The sequence below is a fragment of the Dreissena polymorpha genome, chromosome 5, assembly GCF_020536995.1.
Source record: "Dreissena polymorpha isolate Duluth1 chromosome 5, UMN_Dpol_1.0, whole genome shotgun sequence".
Classification (NCBI taxonomy): Eukaryota; Metazoa; Mollusca; class Bivalvia; order Myida; family Dreissenidae; genus Dreissena; species Dreissena polymorpha.
The window spans coordinates 5,026,496-5,051,845 of NC_068359.1; the positions used below are offsets into that span (position 1 = coordinate 5,026,496).

The 25,350-nt window shown below is 35.8% G+C and overlaps 2 long non-coding RNA genes across 4 annotated transcripts; both read left to right on the top strand.

Moving 5' to 3' along the window:
* Positions 1-632: 632 nt before the first annotated feature.
* Positions 633-4,118, top strand: LOC127832315 (uncharacterized). The gene is made up of 4 exons (XR_008026779.1): positions 633-1,029; positions 1,740-1,852; positions 2,155-2,248; positions 2,624-4,118. It is a non-coding gene; the product is annotated as an uncharacterized LOC127832315 (long non-coding RNA).
* A 145-nt stretch (positions 4,119-4,263) lies between these two features.
* Positions 4,264-24,901, top strand: LOC127832311 (uncharacterized). Of its 3 annotated transcripts, none has more exons than XR_008026772.1 (8): positions 4,264-4,424; positions 6,413-6,480; positions 7,059-8,903; positions 21,900-22,158; positions 22,416-22,593; positions 23,151-23,354; positions 23,631-23,744; positions 24,165-24,901. It is a non-coding gene; the product is annotated as an uncharacterized LOC127832311 (long non-coding RNA). The 3 variants fall into 3 exon arrangements; XR_008026773.1 differs by having other exon boundaries at positions 21,988-22,158; positions 23,631-23,792; XR_008026771.1 differs by having other exon boundaries at positions 21,988-22,158; positions 24,165-24,900.
* The last annotated feature ends 449 nt before the right edge of the window (positions 24,902-25,350 follow it).

Consider the following 25,350-nt stretch of genomic DNA (forward strand, 5'->3'; position numbering starts at 1 on the left):
TCTGTCTGTCTGTCTCTAGTTACTGTTTAATTTGAGTTGCAATGCTCTGAGGTTACATTTTATTTACACTTAAATGTATCAGGAATATTGCTGGGCCAAGTGTGAGGTTAAGTGTTCTAAAACCGGTTTAAATCCCCAGTTCTTAGCATAGACCATTCCAATGCGGTTACCCTAGCTTTATTCTAATATGTGTGAATGTTCTTTCGTATTTTGCCGTAGTGTCTTGGCAATTTGGTTACTTGCCATAAATTAAGGACCACTAACGTGCATATAATCGCATGAACTCAATACCAAGAGTACCATCTTGCATAATATCTGAAATAAGCATTATTGACTAAAACTATGATTTCTTAATTTTATATCCACGTGTTTTCGTCAGAAAAGGCTTGTTTTCCGCAGTAACAGTATTCATCATTATATTCACTATTTTTCCCAATTTTCTAAAAAAATGAATTTATTTTAGAAACAATGATAGATAATTTGAATGTACGGATAGGATTTATCGATAACAGTGCTAAAAAGTGTGAAAAATAATACTTAACCAAATGTTGATGATCTTTTAAAAATCAGTCGCGCTGGCTGTATCATGCGTATGATGACGTCATACACTAATGATGTCATACAATAATATGTGACGTCGTCAGCGAAAATCAGTCTTGTGTACGCTGACGTTTATGTCGGGAAATCGCGAGATAAAAATCTTGTACGAAAATGCGCTGGATATTTCGTCTTTTTCATACAATTTCTCGGCTCATAATTTATGACATGCTTTGAAAATTTCCACAATATAGCATGAATATGTCCTTTAAACACTGGCACAATTGGTGGTTTGTAATCCGCTTATTTAATTCAAATTATTCCCCTTGAAAGACACTGTTTCGTTTGTGCAGTTCACAGGTAGCGCAACCTGTCTCGTAGTGTTCATTTTCAATGGCTATTAAACGCTGTAAATCAAAATGACATCGTGTACTAATGGATGTCTTCAACCGAAGAAGGTTCGGAAATGATATTTCCACATGCTTAAAATAGGTAAGTGAAATATATATATGTGTAGTTTGGCTTTGTGATTAATTTTCGCGACTCGCAAGTTTGACCCGGAAGTAAACTGTACGATAGCAACTGAATTGTTTACATGAAATGGTGGAAGATTTAAATTTGACTTTAAAATATCATGTCTCAATTTATTAACACCAACACTATTCCGTGTGAAATTTCACAAGACCAGGACACTTCGTTTTTAAATTTAAATGATTTATCGAATGTAAATGAACTTTATTTTGAAACTTCTCACCCCGCTAGGCGCTACTCAAGATTTGTTTGATGTGGTACATGATTATGAAAGCACAGGAGTTTAAAATTCTATCAATATAGCTAATATAATGGCTTAAGAAAAAAAATATACCCCAATATAGTATAAGACTAGTCTTTATACTATATAGGAGTATAATTTTTTTTATTTAGCCATTAGATTAGCTATATTGATAGAATTTCAAACTCCTGTGATGAAAGTGACCTTGAGTCAAACCATGAGTCTGATATTGATATTGATATAGAAGCTGTCAAAAAAACATCAGATACTGCGTTAATTGAAAAGTCTGAACTTCATGTGGCAGAAGCTGATAAACAAAACAAATTTAAGGTTGACTTTTTAAATATGTTTAAGCACAAATTTAATTAATAATTATTATTATAAAAAAAGTGTTATGTAGATAAATAACCAATAATTTGATATTCTACAGGTTGGGAAGTTACGGTCTTGGCGAACAGCATTCTCACTTTCAGTGTGACAACTGTTGCGGCCAAAATAAAAACAACATAGTCATCTGGTACCTTCTGTGGAGTGTTCTTGTAGGTAATAACAAGCCCTTAGTTATTGTGTTTCTGATAGCTTTTTTTAATGTTGAGAAATTAATTTAGCTAAACCTATTGTTAAAAATATTTGTTTGCAGTAATGCAATTGCAAAATGGTAAAGCATATTGATATGTAGTAAATATGTTAACAAAAAAATTACTCTGGTATCAATCCCAAAAGGAAAATTCTCTTAAAATAATATATTGAAATGAGTCAACATTTTTGAGTCAGTCAATTACTACAAAATACATATTCTAAATTGTAGCCTGACCTTTTTTAATAATTATTTTTTAACATTTCAGGTTTACACAGAATCATCACACGAAGCTTTATGTTGATAAGACATACAAAGTTTACACCAGATTGGCACTTTGGCATCTGGAAGTCAAAGTGGAGGTAAATTCCTTATCACAGTATGGTGTATGTGACCTGCATGATCCTTCTTGATAAACCTTGTTTGCATTCCCATAGGTCTATCCAGTTGTGTAGTTCTGCCATGTAATAAAATATAAAAATAATAAAACATTAATCAATTAAAAATAGTGTGAAGGTACTTTATGTCTTGTAACAGGAAAATAAATATTCATTTTAATGGTTTCAGCTGTTTTATTGGTATGACATTCTTGATATGGCAAACAAAATCCCATGCAAAATCATCCTTCAAACTTTGTAGTTTTCTATTACATCAACAACAACAACTAAATAATAATTTGATAATAGGAAAACTATATTTTGCAATTGTTTCTTAATTAAATGGTAATCTTGATACAGAAACTTCAATGCAGAAATGTTGTCTGATGTCGCTGCGTCTGTGGGGTTATCGTCAAGGACGGGCCACAACATCCCCCAGCTTGTGGGGGACTCTTCCAATCCTGTTGTTATCTAAGACAGGAAGGATTGCCTTACGACATTGTTTCACCACATAAAGAATGTCACCAAATTTCATCAATTTCCATGTGTCAGCGGAGCATCCCGGTGTTGTGGAATGCAGGGAATTTAGTGAATCACCAGTAGTCAGAATCACTCTCAGGAAGGTCTCGAAAGTGAATGTTAATGTGAGCTGTGACAACCTGCCATAAGAAATGTTTGCGAAAGGGCTTGATCTGGACCATCAGTGGTATTTATTTGAAAAAATTCGTGAATTCTGTCGCATAGATGAACCAAAAACTTGACATGTCAGAAACGCGCTACTGGTGAGCAACAAAAAACAGACTGTGCCCCCCAAAAAAGAAGATGCATTAAGATGCGCATCTGATCTTCTCTGATGGTGCCACAACAATTACATACATCATGTATCAGTGTTTATTTTTGCCAAGGTATTGGGTGATATATTTTCCCACAAACAATGCAAAAAATCCTCTATTCCTAGGAAAGCTAAAACATGTATATGATTGCTTAATGTGTCAGTTGATACAGGTTTTGAAATGTTCAATGCAAACTTTTGTTGTTTTAATTGCACAAGCTTATTTTCAAGTTTTTTATATCATATTTACAAAACAAAAATCATTTGTTCCATGTAGATCTAACCATGCAATTGTTTTCACCTTATGGACACAGACTGCCTATCAGAAAAACTGGAAAAAAATCAGTGTGTATATTGTATTTATTTATGTTTTACAATGAAAATCCTATATTTTTGTTTGTTTGCTACATTGTTTCCATAGTAACAAAAACAAACAATTTTTATGTTTAAGTTATTGTTTATTTTTTCTATTTTTCTCTATCAGAAATAATGATAATAATGATTATTTCATTTACTGAAACATTTAGTATCCAAGTGTACTTTCAACCAACACGTTTCAATGCTGTGTTTTTCCATTCTGTTGTGTTTGAGGTTACATTATACTTAAATACACATGTAACTGAATAAAAAAAGCAAATTGTTCATGGAACACACACATTATTGATTGTTATTGTTTAACTAGTTACAAAACAGTGAAATTAATGTTGTGTTTGCCTTTAAACAAACACTTGATTGAAAATACAATTCGTAGATTTATAAAAGGCGTGATTGTGTGCTCTGGTGATTATTTACATGTAGATTGGTTACCATAGCAACACAAATGGTACATTTTAAATGTCCATAATGCTGTTGTCAGTTTATTGCACTATAAATATGTATTTGACTAAAGGAAAGATTATTGTTTTAATAAAACAATGTGCTTGTTGTTTGAAAATTGTCTTTGTTTTTTTGTATTAAATGATAACTTTTAGTGACGGTAAAATGTAGGGTTGGTCACTTTGGAAGGTCATAAAATTAGTTTTGAATGTGATAAATAAAAAAATCTATATCATTTTTGTGAACTACAATGTTCAGAGAATCCAAAATTGCCAAAAAGTCAAAATGTGATTTTTTGAACACAAGACTGATTTTCCCAGCTTTGGTCACATATAAACTTTGACATATGTCGTTTGGTAGTAAACAAAACTGTCGAAAAACATGAGTTGGAACATTAAATGGGAATTTCCTGATGTTTATATAACCATAAATGGTGTAAGGTGTGTTGGCGACTCAGGGAAACCTAACACAATATAGAAGTGTGCTAGTGGAAACAGCAAAGATGAAATCTGGGTATGCCCTTACCTTTTCTTTTGCAGCTAATTTCACCTATGCCTATTATTTTAAACGCTCAAAATGATTGAAATTAAATGTACGGACAGTTTCATGCTGGTGATTTATTTTTAACTTGAATGTTCAGTTTATGTAATGTTTTTTATTTATTTTTATATATTCAATCATTAATATTTCTTCAAAAGCTATTGTCAAGTGCCCTGAGTGAGAATACAATCGAGACAGGAGTTCCGGATCACTAATGAAACTAACGCCGTTTAAAAATCCGAATTTACACTAATTTGCTAGTGTTATACCTCGTTGGAGGCGGCATTTTGTCCACTATCCTACACAAGTTTTAAAAGTTGGAATAATTCCATTCATCAATATTTTAACATCGAAATTCCTAGTCCACTCAGAGCAGTTGTTTCGAATCAAGGACAGGTCTTCCGGATCACGTGACGTAAACTTTTACCAATGCTGGGGACCGTTTCAAAATTATGTTTAACTGTCAAATAGCTTGCATATCAGCTGGTTAAGCACTTTTTAGAAGTAAAGGAAAAGACAAATGTATTTATTGTCTCCTACCGGTTTCACATGGTTTGCGCTCCGTCTGTCTGTCCGTCACACTTTTCTGGATCCTGCGATAACTTTAATAAAAGTTCTCTTTTTTTCATGAAATTTGAAACATGGATAGTTTGCAATATGGACATTATGCACGTCATTTCATTTTGTTCCTACGTCAACAATTCTGGTTGCTATGGCAACAAAAAGACAAGAAATACTGCTGAAAATGGTGGTTTTCTTGAAACATAAATAGATGGCAATATGGACATCTTGCACGTTATTTCATTTTGTTCCTATGTCAAAAATTCTGATTGCTATTGCAACGAATATTTAAAAAAAATAATTAAAGACTGAATAGAATTGCAAATTCATTAACATGTGTTTATTGTTGTGTAATAAATCAGTACTACAATATTTTATAAGACTTTGAATTGTTTTTAATAGCATTAAACTTAATTGTAGATCTTCTATTTAATAAATTCAGTGATAGCTCATTCAAGACCCTAAATTCTTTTCTGTGGGCATAGCATTAATTAGTCAATTCAAAATTAATCACCAGTTTGCAAATAAAATATATGCCCCTGATGTTATTGTAAGCGAATAATATGTGTTATTAACGCCTCATTGTAGGTATACCTCTATAAAGATACATTTTAACGAAACCTCCACAACATTCACTACAATTACCGAATTTGTTATTTACCGAAACCTCCAGAACCCATTGTAAATGGCCATTTTACCATAAAATAGATTTATTCTATACAAAATGTGCTAAAATTAATTAAATGGCTAGTCAGGAACGAAAATATCAATATAACAATACATTTCTCATATATTTGATACATTTAATTTGTTTGAGATGTTCCCCGTGTTTTTGCTCCAATGTCATTGGCAATGATTCGGAATACCTGCCTCTATATATGTGAATAAAAAGGCAATCTGATCTTTTTCCAGTAACTTCTAACACTATTTAACATTATGGTTATCTAAAGTAAGCGTATGAACTCTAATTTAAATCAAAATATGTAATACCAAACGTACGTTTAAGTTTTTGCGGTACTCAAAAATGTCTGGCTTTGTTTTCGCGTCAGCGTTGCGAAGGTAAATTAATCCACCCTGTAAAAAAAATTAATGGGTCGCAGAACATCAATTTATGCTCAAAAACCGTGGTAAACGGCTCGATGTGACCGAGAATAGATGGACTTTACGATTATAGTAGCTTCAATTCAAAATTGAATGTGTTTTTTCTCGTAAAGAGAAGTAATTCACGCTACTGATTCGGAACTCCTGCTGATCCGGAACTACTGACCCAACTGTATGGCCTGAATTTGTGAAAACTTTAAACTGTATTGTTTAATGCCAACCATCAGAGAGCAGGTTTAATGCTTTGATATACAATATGTTTAAAGATCTTTGTTTAATGCTTGAAAAATGGCTTGTAGTTCAAATTTGAGAAGAAAAGACTGGGAAACGGTTGAAGCGGAGTCTTATAGAGAAGGGTAACGCAAAGGTATTCCTGGGTTAAGTAATTGTGTGCAGTGCATATAGCTGCACATCATTATTCTTATCAGTTTATCATAAATTAATGTCTCTATGCCTTTCTTGATTTATTGATCCCTACCGGTTTCTGTCAGTCTGTCTGTCAGTGCGTCAGTCTGTCACACTTTTCTGGATCTTAAAAGTTCTTCATATTTTTTCATGAAACTTGAAACATGGATAGATGGCAATATGGACATTATGCACGTTATTTCATTTTGTTCCTACGTCAAAATTTTGGTTGCTATGGCCACAAACATAAAAAAAATGATAATGGCGGAGCCGGTAGGGGACATATATTGCTTGGCAATAGTCTTGTTGCAAATATAATTAGGTGAAATATAAATATCCCTTCAACCACCACGCTTGGTATTTCATTAATGGCCAGCGACCAATTAGCACAAATTACTGTCCTTTTATAAATCAATAAATGCAATCATTATATAAAAATATATCAAATTTAACGATTAATTTCATAAGTAATGTTTGTGAACAATCATTATCAAGGCAAAACCAACTTGTTAAATGTTGTTATGTCAATTTCATTCACAGTTTTCATCTGCCATCTCCAATTCACAGTTCCTTGAAATCTGTGAAAGAATGAGGATTCCCGTGCAAAGGAAGGGAATAAATAGTAAGTGTTACCATAATCATTCAACATTTTATTTAACGTAATGATACATCGACATGCCTGATTTCATTCAGGACGTGATCAATCCAATAAATTATTCTACCAGGTTATTAAAAATGCATCGTCCAACAAGCATATTGGTTGAATTGATATCCCCCGCGAAATAAATTTTGTTTATGGCCAAAACAATATCCCTCCGCCTTTGGCGGATGAATCCGGGGGTATAATAACTCCAATTTGCAGGGAAATTACATTGTGTTATGTTGAAAAAAGCATAAGCAATTTAATTTTTATATACATTATAAAGTATATGAAATAGAAGTTATGTGAAGTTGTATCATTGTGTGTTATGTATCTGATTGTGTTTTTCTTAAATGCAAGCTGTTCCTGCATGTACAACTATTAATCATGTTGACAAAGAGGTGGAACCAGTGCCAACACCTGTACCTGGCGCAGCCTGGAGTGAAAATATTTATTTTTTATGATCACGAGTGAATTAAAATCGACATTCTATGGAATCCAACAAATTGTCTTTTTATTTTATGATTTTTACACTGTTTATTTACATTGTAAAAGTGTTTAACTTGATAATTTTGCTGGATTTATGATGTCATTTCGCAGAAAAAATAACTTCATTTCACAGAAAAACATTTAAAATATCTATAATTTTCACTGTTATGTTTCACTTTTGAAAATTGTGAAATACCAGTTTTATTTCACTGATATTCCTCAATAAACCACCGGAAAGCATGAAAAAAACTTCTTGAAAACATAAGAGATCAATATATTTCAATTATTGTCCTCTTACACTTAGAATATGACTATATTACCTTGACCTTATATTGAATATGAACAATTTCCCCATGATGGCTTACGTTATACTGTCAAGCACTCGAATAGTCGAGCGCGCTGTCTTCTGACAGCTCTTGTTTATAAAATTATTTTTTTAACTCTGTTTAGTATTTATTTGTTAATTATTGGTATTTGACTTTGTCAATTCTATTGCCACATACTTTTGTCATACTTAATTATTTTTTCGTTTAAAAATAATAGCCACATAAAAAAATTATTGTTAGTATTGTTTGTCAGCATGAGGTCAAATCTGTGCATTGACAATTAAAAATACATGTACACAAAATATGCTTTACAGCTTGTGTCTCCCATGCTTTATTTAGTTCACACTTGAATCTAAAAGTTATCTTTTGTATATGCAAACGTTTTACCTTAATGTGTGCCGAAGTATCGGCCTGGGATTGTGTCATAATCATCTTTATAAGAGCAAAACAAATTATTAGCAATCAATTTGAAGTTTGCTTTGAGGCAAACTAATAGTACACCCTTTGGCCTTTTCTATACAAAAAGTGTATACATGCAACGAAAAGATATGACAATAGAATGGAAATAGTAAAAATTTAAATATGTCGCTTATTATTCGCTATTAAGCATCCTCATATCTTAACCTTTACATTCTATTATCTAAAATATCTGAAATACAATTAGTAAGGTTTGGTATATCATTTATGAATAAGAAACTCAAACAGGACAATTGCAAAAACCACATCTTAATTTATTGTGCTAAGTGTGTTATGTATTGAAATGTACCGGTAACATGTTTTTTCATGGTTGATTTGGATTGCCTGACCGCTTCAAGTGAAGAATTATTGATCCGGTGCACAGACACTACATGGGTGAGGCAAATAAAAGAGAGCATGAGGTCTCAACCATCAAGGCCTGTTACAAGAATTCCGGTTCTTTGTGAAAGAGAGGTAAAAACATAATATCAGTTTCACATTACAATTAACTTGTGCCAATACTTAAATAATACATTTTAAGCTTTTTACAAATCCCAAAAAATGTTTGCTTGACATAACTTTTCATTTTTTAGTTCACCTGTCACGAAGTGACATGGTGAGCTTATGTGACCGTGTGATGTCCGGCGTCCGTTGTGTGTGCGTGCGTGTGTGCGTGCGTCCGTCCGTCAACAATTTGTTTGTGTAGACAGTAGAGGTCATAGTTTTCATCCAATCTTTGTGAAATTTGGTCAGAATGTTTATATTGATAGAAACTGGGTTGGGATTGTATTTGGGTCATCTGGGGTCAAAAACTAGGTCACTAGGTCAAACACTAGGTCAAATAATAGAAAAAAACTTGTGTAGACAATAGAGGTCGCAGTTTTCATCCAATCTTCATGAAATTCGGTCAGAAGGTTTATTTTGATAAAATTTGGGTTGGGATTGTATTTGGTTTATCTGGGGTCAAAAACTAGGTCACTATCTCAAAAACTAGGTCAAATAATAGAAAAACTTTGTGTAGACAGTAGAGGTCACAGTTTTCATCCAATCTTTATGAAATTTGCTCAGAATGTTTATCTTGATGAACTCTGGGTTTGGATAGTATTTGGGTCATATGAGGTCAAAAACTAGGTCCCTAGGTTAAATAATAGAAAACCGTGTGTAGACAATAAAGGTCGCAGTTTTCATCCAATCTTTATGAAATTTGGTCAGAATGTTTATTTTGATGAAATCTGGGTTGGCATTGTTTTAATGTCATAAATACATACCTGCTATCCCTAGCTATACTTTTCTAGGTGGGTTAGCTTCTCCAGAAATCTTCAAGTGCCGGAATTCGGCAACCTCTCTAACTGAAAACAGATCAGGTTAAACATAGAACAATGTAACCTAACCGGAAATCAAGAACCGTAACTCATCTTACTTTTCGGGAGACACACCGTGCAGATCGCCATTTTTTATCGGCTTTAAATTTGGACTTTTTGTTCAATTCTGCGTGGTGGGTTTGGGTTTAAAATGGATGAATTGTATCATCGTTTCTACTTCATTCAGAAATCTTTTCTCGTATTATTTTGTTGATAATTATTTGTTTTTGGCATTTTGCCGGGTTTTTACATGTGCTCATTAATTTAACACGAGGATTTCGTGAATTATGTCAAAAAGTTATTGACTATATTATGCAATGTAAATAATTTGTTTAACTGAATAATTCAGTTATTTTGTTCGTTTTACACTGTTTTCTTACGTGGATTCTTTTCTTTTTCTAATTTCCGAATAAGAATGAATTTGCAAACTAGAGGTTCACGTGGTCACATTAAGGATTCGTGGGATTCCCACAATACTTGTTATGTACTAATTGTACCTTTGATCATAAATGCTCTGTTTGTAGTGCGTGGGACGATGCGACGTGGCAGAAAGCAATTCGTCGCAGAACGTTTCCGAGCAGAAAATGGGCAGATGAACCTTCATCAGATAAGAAATTCCCGGTGACTTTACAGACTACAGACGAGTATTTGCAGCATCAGTCACCGGGTATAGGTCAAGATGAAGATCGTGCAATGCTAACTAAGATAGAAAGTCGATCAACATCAGACCATATGGTGGCAACCGTCAGCCGGTCTATGTCCGATGGCATTGGTCAAGGACTACCACCACAACCGGACCATTTGGCAGCCGCCATACGGTAATTGCCTGGTGACAACACTGGTCATAGTATGACCGGTACGTCATCGGGTAACGGACCGGTCACTGGGGACCGGTCACCGGTCCATGGCACCGGCCACCGGTCCGTGGTACCGGTCACCGGGGACCGGGCCGTGGTACCGGTCACGTCACCGGGGACCGGTCCGGTCACCGGTCCGAGGTACCGGGGACCGATCCGTTACCCGTCCGTGGTACCAGTCACCGGGGACCAGTCCGGTCACCAGTCACCGGTCAATACCACCTGTCACCGGTCATCAGGGACCGGTCCGGTAACCGGTCAATACTACCGGTCACCGGTCCATACCACTGGTCATCAGGGATCGGTCCCGTCACCGGTCATCTATCAACAGTGACCGGTCCGGTCACCGGTCATTACCACCGGTCACCAGGGACCGGTCCGGTCACCGTTCAATACTACCTGTCACCGGTCAATACCACCGGTAACCAAGGACCGGTCCGGTCACCGGTCAATCAATCCTTCCGGTCACCGGTCAGTACTACCGGTCACATTTCACCGGTCATCGATTAGGAAAGAGACATCGATCATCATTATCGATATATTCCTCCTCCTCCTCTTCTTCTTCTACTTCTTCTTCTTCTTCAAAGGCATCTGAGTCGTCAACTAGTACTGACAATAGAGGTAGAAGTCGTACACAATCTCCTTTATCGAGTAGTCCTCATTCACGGCGTCGATATGATCGATACCAATCATCTCGAGACTCTAGTAGACGTTATTCTAGGAGACGTCGTTCCATCCAAGCCGATCTGTTTCTCGGCATCGTAGAAATAAAACTCGTAGTCATGCTTCACGTAGACAGTGTCACTCTGACTACCCTTATCCTACACAGTACTATCCTGTCTCGGATTGTAATGTTGCTGTACCCTATGTACCAGATCCAGTTTCCAGTTTAACATTAACAAATGTTGCTGTGACTAGTACTACTTCGCAGACCTTGTCTTCTGGTGTTTTTCTCACCACTACAGATACTTACTCATCTCCACGGGTATCTGCTACGTTACATATTCGGGTACCTCCTGCTACGGCACCGTCTAATCCGGACAAGTTATTTCTTGAAGATTCGTATGGACAATTCTTACCAGTCAATCCTGATAATTTAACGTCATCTTCCTGTTTTAATTGTCAGGGTGTTGATTGTGTAGATGGTCATTCATCATTACCAGATACTCGCAATCTGGTGCATGATAATCGACCTAGTATTTCCACTTAGGTTTCCACTGCTGGTGTTATAGACAATGAGGCGGATTCAGAGGCAGATTCCAACGATGACACATATCAATATTTGTCATCAATTAATCAGATCTATGAACTAATATTTCAACTCTTGGTGATGATTATTGCCCAAGACCTGCGGACATGTCTACAAATTCGACGATCTTTATCAAGGAAAATTAGTTCGTACATTTGATCCCAACCGGCTTTCTAAGGCTACTTCTCGCCTTGATACACGCCTTCCTATTGGTTTCTACTGTCTTATCAGTTTTTCAATCTTTGGAATTAGCTAATAAGACCATTCCTAAAGAAGAGAACTGTGGAAAGTGCCTAAGGATTTATCTGGTCCTAAGCATAATGAACGTACTAGAAGCTACAAGCGTTCTGTACCATATCCAACTTCCGGCTTGGATTTGCCAAATTACCGGTTCAGGATCTTGACATCAATAAGCTGTTGCTTAATATGCCTAATTCTTCGACTTCTGTTTCTGTTCCTTATTCAATGTTGGAACATTGGGAAGTGAGAGAACGCAGATCTTTAGGTGTTACAAACCAGATAGATCTCATCCTGGCAACTATTTTGCAGTTGGTGTGTGATTGGTCGGACTCTGTTCCTGAAGAACTTCGTGATTTGTTAATTAATCTTTCAAGAACGACATTTTCCATTTCACATAATGCTGCTTCTTTAATGTCGGAGATGCTAAGGATTCGTAGAGATATTATCCTTTCTCTTCTTTAACTAAAGATTTTCTATTAGAACCGGGTATGAATTCTCTCAGAACGGCACCTCTCTCATCAGGATTTCTTTTCGGTGGAAGGATACAAGACGCACTTTCAGCGGACAAAGATGATCAACTTCATGCTTCTTTAGCTAGAAACAACTCTGGACAACGCCAACGGGCCTTGAAGCGACCTGTTTCTAGACCAATGGCAAATCCAGTAGTTAAGAGAGATAAGAGGAATAACCTTTTCTCTAAAAGGCCTTCATTGAATCCGCGGTCAGTTCCTAACAAACAGTCTTCATTCAACAGACCTTCTGTTTCTCAGAAATCGTCTGTTAAAAAATCTGGTAGGAAGAACAAGTCTCCGCCGGATAAGAGTTATTCCAAACCTTTTACTGGCAAGGGTGGACCTCTTGCTTACCAGCCCTAGGTACCTACCCTTTCTACCGCCTTCTCATCCGATGCCGGAAATACCGGCATGGGCCAGACTTCTACATTTTTCAGTTTGTTGGCTTCGTATAACTAAGGACGCTTGGGTTTATTATCTCGTTATTGAAAGCCTGACTTTTCAATTCGAAAACAGACCTCCACTCTCTCGCGTCTCTGTAGAGCTGGTATCTCCGCATCCACAGATTCTAGAGTCAATTCTCGGTCTTTTGGAAAAACAGGCTGTAGAAAGGGTTACAGACCCTTATTCTCCAGGATTTTACAGTCGTCTTTTTCATTTTCATAAGAAAAATGGCTCCTGGAGACCAGTTATAGACTTTAAAGTTTTCAACACGTTTCTACTCAAACCTACTTTCAAGATGGAGACTCCTTCCTTCAAAAGGGATTCCATCAAACCCCTGCACTGGGGGGTGTTCTTGGACCTGGAAGATGCGTACTTCCATGTTCTTATACACCCCATCTACCGGAAGTACCTAGTTTTTGCATTTCGAGGCCAGGTATACCAGTTCCGAGCGATGCCAATTGGGTTGGCAACAGCCCCTCTAGTCTTTACCAAGCTTATGGCTACAGTAGGAGCACATCTCCGTGTTCACGGTATTCTGCTTTTTCAGTACTTCGACGACTGGCTGTTACACCATCTCGATCGTCAATTGCTTCTGCAACATCTGGAATTTTCTTGGAAGGAACTCCTATCATTAGGGCAAATGCAGACAAATCAGACCTCATTCCATCTCAAGATTTCACTTTTGTGGGAATGAACTTCTTGACTCACATCAACAAGGTCAGAGTGTCTCGTCAACATATATCAGACCTTCTGGTGAAAGTCATTTGGATTTTGTCCCAATCTCATATAACAGCTCAAGAGTTCCTATCTCTCAACGGTATCCTGAGCTCAGTAGCAGACTTTGTGCAATAAGAACGTCTGTTCCTTCGTCCTCCTCAGCATTACCTTTCAGCTTGTTGGAAATGGTCTCCGGACAATATGTTATCGCAGATTCCTATTCTTCCGGAGTTAATACCACATCTTCAGTGGTGGCTAAACGAGGAGACTCTCTTGGCAGGAGTGCCCCTTCTGCCTGCGCAACCGTCTTTGTATCTTATGACGGACGCGAGCAAGGAAGTGTGGGGTGCTCATCTGGAACCACTCAGTCTGACAGTTTCGGCGTAGTGGTCTCATCATGAGTCACATCTGCATATCAACAATCTAGAAATGCGAGTGGTATTTCTATCTGTATCTCATTTACAGTCACTCTTGTGTGATGGTGTCAACGGACAACACATCAGTTGTGACTTACATTCAGACACAGGGGGGAACACATTCTCACTCCCTGTATCTGGAAACCAAGAAATTACTTGTTCTTTGCAATACGCTCAACATTTTTTTCTTGTCAAATTTATTCCAGGTCGTCTCAACGCCCTGACAGACGGGTTGTCTCGCAAACACCAATTACTTCCATCGGCGTGGACACTTCATCAGGAAGTGACCAATCAGATTTTTCTCATGTTCGATTATCTTCTAGTCGACCTTTTTGCAACCAGACACAGTCACAGACATCCTCTGTAAGTGAGTCCGGTTTACGATCCAGCAGCGTGGGCAGTAGATGCGTTTTCGTTCGATTAGGACCAACTGGACGCTTACGCGTATCCCCCACCAATTCTGATTCCCTAAATATTGGCGAAAATCAGGGTGAGTTTGTGTCGCATACTGCTGATCGCCCCCTTGCTGGCCCAGGATATAGTTGTTCAACGATCTTCTCCTGTACGATTGTTCCAGGACACTACCTCACAGATCAGATCTTCTTTCTCAAAGAGGCAGACTTCATACTGATCCAGCAATGTTCCACTTACACGTCTGGCTGTTAGCAGGCAACCTCTGCAGAAGAAACGCTTTTCTGTCAGGGCTTCAATATAAAGAAGTGAAACTCCAGCTGCTGGAGCAGTATTGAATTCTCATTATAAACAATTAGTTGGTCTTTTATTTAAGGCAAGTGACCGATTGCCCAAACAGTATAAAACAGCACAATACAGCACAATACAAACCAACATAAACACAAAATATGAATAAAGCTGGGGTCACCGCCTTGGAACGGTCAATGCAAAGCATTGGGGGTTTAAACCGGTTATAAAGCGCTCAACCTCACACTTGGCCAAGCAATATTCATAATACATTTAAGTGTAAATAAAATTTAACGCCATAGCATTGTAACTCAAATTAAACAATAATAAAAGGGAATTAAAACGCATTCAATTTAATTACTCAATGGTATTGAAGATACCAGAGCAACAGAGTTACAACTTTTTGACGAACGATCAAATGAAACTACTAACAAGTGTCAACTACATTCCTTCTTTATAGAAAAAGATTTAAGAATATAGCGTCATTAAGTTAATATTTCAGATAATCATCGCGCAAATACAGGAAGAAGCAGCAATAATGGGTGTAAAAATTCCATATTACATTGCTTGGTTGTTTATGTAACTGCTAAAAAATAAAATAATAATAATTAAATCAAACAAGAAACGCCTATCAGAAAGAAAATATAAATAAAATTGAACGTTATAAACCCAATGACCTATGCATGTAGATTACAACTGGAAAGTTGATCGTATGACGTCAAAAAATCCATGTACCCAGGAACAGAGAAAGAGTTATGACGTAATTGACAAGCGAAGACACAATGACGTGAACAAAATCCAGGGGCAGTACTGTAAAGTAATAAAAAAAACTATTAATGGGGGCTACTGCAAAATTGAACTACTAATAAAACAAGTTTAGTTGATTAAATATTAAGAATCAAATGTATAAAAATGGTAATTCCATTAAAGCGACATTATTGGAATCAAACAGTATATAGGTGTTTTGACAACTGACGACAGAAATGATTTGATGTACGATGTGAGTCCAAATGTAGTTTTCATGCAGATTTGTGCATACGACACAATGACACAATTTTGTTCAATAGTGAAAAATGCCTATAATATCACTAATGATTCAAAATTTTAAGAGAAGAAAGATATAGTGAATCGAAAACCATCAAACACGTGTTTTTAAGTACATAAGCATCGTATCCTTTTGATAAAAACAAGTTAATTAAATTGAAAAGTTTAATAAGAACATTTGTTTTAACATATTTTAATTTGCGGACACGCTTCAAAACATCTCCATAAAATGATGGATGTGAGATTCCATTATTTAAATGCCATTTTAAAGAAACATTATATTTTGAAATTAAATCACCATACTTAGAGTAAAATTTAGCGAATTTACTTCTTAGGTTATGATACAAAAAGCCTTGTTTTAGCAATTTTTTTGTTAATATTAGATTACGATCATTAAAATCTTTAAAACATGAATATGCTCTGGCATAACGTACCAACTGCGAAATGTAAATACCATAGGAAGGTCCTTTAGGGATGTTGCCATCTAGGAAAGGAAAATTCACAATTTCAAAGTTAAAGTCGTCCCGTTTGTCGTATAAACTAGTTTTGATCAAATTATTATTAATAGTTAATTGTAAGTCTAAATACGCAGCGTCTGTATTGGATATACACGATCTATTTAAGACTAGTTCTTTTGGGTAGATTTTGTGAATATATTGTTCAAATAATGGATTTTCTAAATTAAGTATGTCATCAATGTACCTACTAGTAAGGTTAAAACAATGAATCAAATCTACTTGCTTAGTTTTATATAATTCTAACATAAATTCGCTTTCATAACAATAAAAAAAGGGTCAGCTATAAGTGGCGCACAATTAGTACCCATAGGAACGCCAATAATTTGTTTAAATATTTTACCATTAAATTCAACAAACAAGTTATCCAGAAGAAAAGTAAGTGCTGCACAAAAGTCAAGACCAGTCCAAATGATGTAATTATCTAATATCTGATTAATAAAAAAAGCTGTTTTAGTGTTTAAAGCTAAATACAAACACTTCTCTCTAGCAAAAGTTTTTTCACTCAAAGAAACAAGTTTGGATTTTATTAAAGCGTGAGGAAGCGTTGTATATAGTGTAGAAAAATCATAAGTACTTACCTGTGACACCTTATATTTTTTCTTTTCAATTTTATCAATAACTTCTAAGGTGTTTTTTATTGACCAAAATAGGTTAATATTACTATTTTCATAAACTTTATTACAAAATTTAGCTATATGATATCTAATAGCACTCAATGCAGATGTAAGATACACTGATAATTGTTTGGTGGTACAAGACACTGAATTAGCGATAAAACGAATTTTATATGGCGTCTTATGTAATTTAGGTATCCAGTAAAGTGATGGCAATTTCTTGTCAGTAATATTGACTATTACATTTAATTTTTTGCATTAGGCAATATGGTCGGCAATAATTTCATTAGGTTGCTTATTGTACTCACAATATGATGTAGTTTGTGAAAGTAAAACCTCGTTGCTTCTGCAAGGAGAAAGTCCACCAGAGCAGTCTATGATGCTCGATGGAAACTCTTCTCTAATTGGTGTATTCGAGGGAAAAGTGATCCCCTCAATTCCTCTGCTAGACGCATAGCGGATTTTCTCATCTATCTTTTTCGGCGTTAGCTGTATACGCCAGCTTTTCACCTTAGCCTGACCTTTGTTAGCGTCCAATAGAATTCAAATAAAACTTCCCGCGGCCAAGTACAGATGAATACACATCATTGACTGCATTGGCTGATTTGAGAATACGACCAGAACATTGGAAACATGTCCGCGTCTTTAAAACACTGTTTTACTGCGTGTTCAGCATGAAACAATGTTTTATCTAATGAAAAGGCTTAATAGATAGAACAGTTTTACACTCAATCTCGACATCAATACAATTTGTGCGTCCACCTTTTATTTTCAGAAGATTTTCAGCGCGAGAACTTTTGCACTTAAAAGCTATGTTCTCATATTTAGTACTAACTTCCATATTCCTGTCAACATGTTAACATGTTAAAGTATAGAGAGCAGTGGAAGCGAATACTCACTTTAATGCATTGCATTTCAACTCGCGAGGTATATCGGGTCAATTTGCGGCCACTGTGTGTGAATGTCAGAGTTTACATACAGGTCATCACTGCGTCTCTACCCTATGTGCTGATCGGAGTTCGCGGCCAGGAAAATAATCATTACATAATAAAGACGCTATAGCGTGAACTAGGTGAACTGGAATTTTCTTTAGACCAGACAGATGTTAAATGAAGATATCCAGCGATATCATATGGTATTTCAATAATAGATTCTTAATGTGTTTTACAACAATACCATGATAAATATTATTTTTAATTAATTTAACAAGAATGATGCCATCATATTGACTAATGAATTAAGCATGAGCGCAATGATTCTCGATACTGTTTATAATCGAATCAAATAGCAACGCCAGACAAACCACTAAAACAGGTTTGTTCGAGGAACGCGCGTATAAATATTTAAAATATGTACGGATACTTCGCGTGTGGCCGATTGACTCATATGTTTTAATTTCACTTCCATTCTTCTTTTGGTTTTCTGTTTTGTATCTATACGTTTATGACCAGAAATATGTAATAATGTAAAATAAGCCGCGAAAAATCCGCGTATCATCTCGTACTGCGTTTGCTGCAGCTAAGACCTGCACAGAAAAAGACATTCGCTATCTTTTATCTCATTCATTGACGTCTTTACCTTTCATTAACTGCAACCACAATCAACGCCGTATATCTTTTTTAAAGATATTTCTTGTTGATGATAAGAAACTTTTTCTTAGCTCCATCAAAGGATATAGATCTATGATTTCGCATACATTGGCTTTAACTAAATCATCACAAGTCTAATCCAGCGATTTTCGGAACTGATTCGATCTATGGAACTTAAACGTCCTGTATCTCGTACACTGGCGCCTAAATGGGATTTGGCTTGTGTGCTTGATTCTCTAGATCAAGCTTCTTGAAAGTTCCTAACTTGGAAGATCGTATTCCTTCTTACTATGGCTTCAGCCAATAGGATAATTGAAATTCATGCTCTTTCTATCGAGGATGGCCATCTTTGTTTGATTCCTCAGATGGATCTGTAACGTTGTTATGTCAGCCAGGATTCATTGCTAATAATCAACTCCCCTCTATGGCTTCTAACCCTTCAAAGTTTCAAGTCTTGTTAATACTTGTGGACATGAAGATGATGATAGACTTTTTTGCCCGGTCAGGGCTTTGAAGTTCTATCTTAAAAGAGTAAAGTCTTTTCGAGGTTCTCGCAAAAGACTTTTCATTCCGTTAAAAAAGGGGGGGGGGGTAGGTGTCTGCGGCATTTATTTGTCGTTGGGTAGCCTCGACTATTAAGAAAGCTTATTCATCTCTCATCTTGGGATGTATCCCTGTTTAAGATTAAGCCGCCTGAATTAAGAGCTCTTTCGGCTTCGTGGGCGTATATTAATTATGTTCCACTTTCTGAAGTGCTTCAAGCTGCTTTCTGGAGGAATCCGACCACCTTTTCCTCTTTCTATCTTCGTTCTCTTGAGTGTCAACAAGACAATTTATTTATGTTGGGTTCTCTTGTGGTTGCTCAAACAGTAGTTTCTTCCATGGCGAAAATGTAATGGCACTATCCAAAAACTAAAGTACAATACTGTACTAACGAAGATTAGCTGAGGGCATGTTTCTACTATCTCTGGCTGAAAAACCTGAATATGGGGTTTTGCTGTGATGGGAAAATATAACAATAACCTCCCGCAACAGCTAAAAATTCAGCTAGGGATAGCAGGTATGTATTTATGACATTAAAACAAATTTTCTTAAAATAAAATTCATTTTAATTATTAAATACTTACCTGCTATCGGTAAGTCCAACCTCCCACCCCGCTCATCGTTCAATATTTTCATAATTGCATGAAAAGTAAGATGAGTTACGGTTCTTGATTTCCGAATAGGTTACATTGTACTATGCTTAACCTGATCTGTTTTCAGTTAGCAAGGTGGCCGAATTCCGGCACTTGAAGATTTCTGGAGAAGCTAACCCACCTAGAAAGGTATAGCTAGGGATAGCAGGTAAGTATTTAATAATTCAAATGAATTTTATTTTAAGAAAATTTGTATTTGGGTCATCTGAGGTCAAAAACTAGGTCACAAGGTCAAATAATAGAAAAACCGTCAACAATTTGTTTGTGTAGACAGTAGAGGTCACAGTTTTCATCCAATCTTTATGAAATTGGGTCAGATTGTTTATCTTGATAAAATCTGGGTAGATATTGTATTTGGGTCATCTGGGGTTAAAAACTAGGTCACTAGGTCTAAAACTAGGTCACTAGGTCAAAAACTAGGTCACTAGGTCAAATAATAGAAAAACCTTGTATAGACAATAGAGGTCACAGTTTTCATCCAATCTTTATGAAATTTGGTCAGAATGTTTATCTTGGTGAAATCTGGGATGGGATTGTATTTGGGTCATCTGGGGTCAAAAACTATGTCACAAGGTCAAATAATAGAAAAACCTTGTGTTGACAATAGAGGTCACAGTTTTCATCCAATCTTTAAAAAATTTGATCAGAATGTTTATCTTGATGTAATCTGGGTTTGGATTGTATTTGGGTCACTTGGGGTCAAAAACTCGGTCACTAGGTCAAATAATAGAAAAACCTTGTGTAGACAATAGAGGTCACAGTTTTCATCCAATCTTTATGAAATTTGGTCAGAATGTTTATCTTGATGAAATCTGGGTTGGGATTGTATTTGGTTAGTCAGGTGAGCGATTCAGGGCCATCATGGCCCTCTTGTTTTCTTACACCATAATGATTAAACACTGCTGAAATTCACTGCATCATTTTGTATAAACATGTACATTTAGATTCCCCCAGTGGATTTTTGCATTAAGAACATGCATCCACTTCTTACACTGGGTGGAAAACATATGGTGACTGCCATGAAGGATCTTCTGATAGAAGAAGCGATCCTGATTTTGAATGTTTGAGGCAAGTTTAACAAGAAAAATCAAGCATAATATTCTGTTGTCTGACTTTTCGTTAGTTTAAGTAAAAAAAATCCAGTGGAATAAGAAGTGGAAATATCTTTTTTTTTCTATATCAGTATGCTATATTTCCGAAAAACACGTAAATTTACTCAAATTAAAATAAATATACACTTTTTTTATGCTTTTCAGTAAAAGAGCGGAAAATACGATTGAAAGATTAACCACCATTTTTTTGCTAGTGAAAATATTAGGTTGACATTTTAATCTAGCTTTTAAATGATGCAGAGATTTTCTTAACAACTGAAGGACAATAAGCCTGGTGTGGTATTTCAGAAGCATCTTAAGTTAAATTTTGTTTTAAATTGAGAATTTTTCCTATGTATTTCATTCATATTGCAATAGTAAGGCATCGAGAATAACATCAAAATAACATCATTATATCAATTTTATTTGAGGAATACAAAAAACATGCATGACTATATAGTAAAGAAATACAAAACATTGTAATTTTGAACTTAAGTGAAAATATTTAAGAAATGACTTAAGATGTTTCTGGAATACGACCCCAGTAGTGTTGGCTTCTGTAGCAGTTTGATTTTTACACGGTAAGGGGGGGGGGGGGGGGGGGGGGCTAGCCTCACGCGTAACCTTCCTTCTTTTCTCAGCCGGGCTTAGGACCGTCCATGGCGGAGTTTTCGAGCCTTATTAAATATAGTAATTCTGATGTATTTCACATTGCCATAAGTAGCATAACAACATGTCTTTAGTACACTGGTTGAAATTCTTAATAAAATTATTTTAAAAATTGCCATTTGAAAACAAGCGCCACTTATCGGCGTGTTTACAGCCATTAACGTTTAATTCGGAACCCCACAAAGTCACGCGATCATCCACTCTGTAAATAGAAATGCTGATTTTCAAGGTGTATCATGCTTTGTGCTATAAAGGGCAGATGAAGCGCAGTAAATGTGTTGGCCGTTCCAAGCGTGGGAAAAGAAAACCTGTTTTCACCAACGGGTTAACATATACTTACAGCGGTTCAACCCTAGCAAACAGACGACAGTTTGGCGTTGCAGCGTTCGCAACAAGACATGGACATGTCTAGCATTAGTTGTGCACAACGGTTAGTCCTTCGTCCTAAACGAATGTAATCACTCCCAACATACAAAACCAGGCTTACACAAGGGTATCGTCATCACCACCCAGGTATGTTTGTGTTTTTTTCGGACTCCTTATACGGCACTTTATTCGATATCTTGTAAAGCTTACCTTTCTCATGTTTACTACATGAAACAATAATTAAAGCAATAAAACAATTTTAAACCTTCCATTTAAGATGGTATACCGGTACTGCCTTATTGAGCGTTAATAAGCATTTCAATAAACATACATGTATTCATATTCTGACCGGAACCTTCACGATGTTTACTTTTCTTCATATTTATACTATCGTAAATTTACAGTTTAACGCCGAGTCTGACAAAATAGGTTTGAGTCAGCTGGAACCATTGTGGATAGAATATTTCGACAAGAAGTAGATAACCGCCTTCCCGAGGCATCCAAGCCTAATTATATCAACCTTGTACGAAAATGCAACAGACGACCCAACGCCTAAAAGATCCCACCGACATGAACTTTCAGGTTATCATCACACATGTGTTAAAGTAACATAAATACTAAAAAAAAACGAATATTTCGCAAAATATTTCGTTAAATAGAGTTAACCCATAACAAAAATCAGTGTTCCTTATAGCAATAACCACAATATAACAACGCTAGATGTGGTATGGTAACATAGATTTAACGAGATACCAAATGCTCGTTTTTATTTTTGTGTGGCACAATATATTCACTTTTAATTTCTTGCAAAGATTTCTATTCATACGACACACGAACACTAACATAGTACATGAGCATGTTGAATATATATTTCCGCCAAAATAAAAAAGAGCATTTTGTTTCATGTTAAATCTTTGTTACCAGACCACATCTAGCGTTGAAAGTTTGGATATTGCTATAAGGAAAATTGCGATTTTATGTGTTAATTTTATTTTTCGAAATATTGTACTAACATTCTTTGATTTTGAGTGTTTATGCCTTTTAAGATTTTAAGATATATACTAATAATATTTTTTCGCGGACTGATAGCAATGCTATCTGTAAATGCATGATATAATGATGCATACGCTTCTTTTAAGCTTGACATGGCATTCACCAATGAGAAGATTTCGTCGTCTTTCTTCCGGGCCGAGGTCCACAACAGCGACAGACGACACCTCAGATTCGCCACTGACCTGCTGGCTGCATCTGTTGAAGAAAGCAAAAACCTGGTACATGGACGGGACGTTCAAGGTCGTCACACAGCCGTTTTATCAGTTGCTGTCTATTTATTCGTTTGTCAGGTGCGGTGAAGACAAGAAACAGCTTCCTTTTCTTTTTCTGTGATGGCAAAAACAATGAAGACTTAAAACAGGAAATTGTATTACCATTACACATTGTACCCTTACGGATATATTTGCATATGCCTAAATATACAGTAATAAAAACAAATCGTTCACAGACTGTGATTGTGTTCACACTCATGCACTATTGAAAGTTGAGCAACGAATAAATTCATAAATAAATAAATAAATAAATGATAAAACACAGGCTACATATTTTTTCCAATATTCTTCCAGGTTTTAAAAGGCATCATGGACATCGTCCATAACGAATTTAAAGTGAAGGAGTTCGTGGTAGATTTTGAAGCCGGTATGTGACGGGACATTCGGGACGTGTTCATGAATCAGGCTGTATGTCATAAGTTGAAAAGCTTAGGTCTCCAGTTAATAAATATGCATGTAATTATATATTTTATATAATTGTATGATTCTGCGTATGGGTAATACAATTTTGGCCGAGATATACATTTTTAAAAAAAAAAATATACAAACAAAGCCGATGTTTCATAACATAGTATGTCAATCATTTTTCAGGTCGCCTTCAGCAACGCGACACTGTATTCAAATTTGTAAGCAGGATCCTGTCTCTACCGATACTGCCGGCTATTATGAACTAGATGGCTTATTTGACAAATATTCCAAGAAATACAAAAACACAATGGTTATGATTCACTTCTTTAGAAATAATTAGAAGAATAATTCAGACTATACCTTTAAACATGACTTGTTTCTTGTAATAGTACTCATTCATGTATTTTTTTCATGCTTAAGCAATCAACAACAGACGAAACCTTGACCGACCTGCTTGCGTATTTCGACACGGCTTTCAATCTTCGGTGTATGGATCAGCAAATAGGAGCGTGTTCGATAGGAGTGTAAGAACCAATAGCGACTGCGATCGATGGCACTTAAAAATAAACCAGCAGGCAAAATATTATTGCCATTTCACTTGTTGCTGGTGCTTCTATATGAAGAGGCATCTCTTTTACCCACTTAGGTAAAAATGATAGCCGAAGGAAAATTTTGCAGGCGACAGCGCAAGAAGGCAGACTCTTCAAGTTTGGGAAGCGTACGAGAGGGGAGAATTATCTGTATATGGCCTGCTGAGGAAGTGCAGTGGAATTTAAGGACCAAATGCCCGTGTTGTCAATATTTGAATTTATAAATTGCATGAAGTGTTAGAAATCATTGCTGATTTGAATTTTTTTCTCATTATTGGAAATGTTTGAAATTATTGATAATATTAAGCGTTGTATTTGGAATGCTTGCTCTGTACAGCCGTTGTGTTTGAAATCGAATGACGTGTAAGAAATTATTGCTCTTTATAACATGTGTGTTGGTAATGCTGTATCATTGTAATTAATGTTTCAAATGAATGACAATATTTAGCCTTGTCTATGCAATGCTTGCTTTTTATAACCATAGTGTTTAAAATCATTAAAATGATTTCCCTGAAAAGCATTGTTTTCATAAATGTTTTTATTTGTTTCATTTAACATGCAATTATTGATGATTTGTATGTTTTCAATAAAAAAAGTATACTGAGTATGCAATTCTAATAAATTATGAAAATAACACATTTCTTTTTTTGTTGTTTTCCCCTATATTATGCGTTTGGTGTATTCGGCATTTCTTTGTAAATTGTTATGTAATACATGCTTTCCAACAAAGATTCTTTTATATATGACAAAATAATTAAGGACGGGTTGTCATTTCGTTTTGGGCGAGTTATCTTTTGACTAAGACGAATTGTCCTAAAATACATTTGGTGTTCGTACGAGATATTTGTCACAAATATGACGACGACTCGAACAATCAAGAACAAACCAATTCAGATAAAATACTAGTGCTATCATTTATATATTTTATTTTTTACATAATTGCAAGTAAGCAGATCACATAAAATAACCTAGATGAAGCTTTGTGGCCGATAGCATGCGAATAACTTATTGTCCAG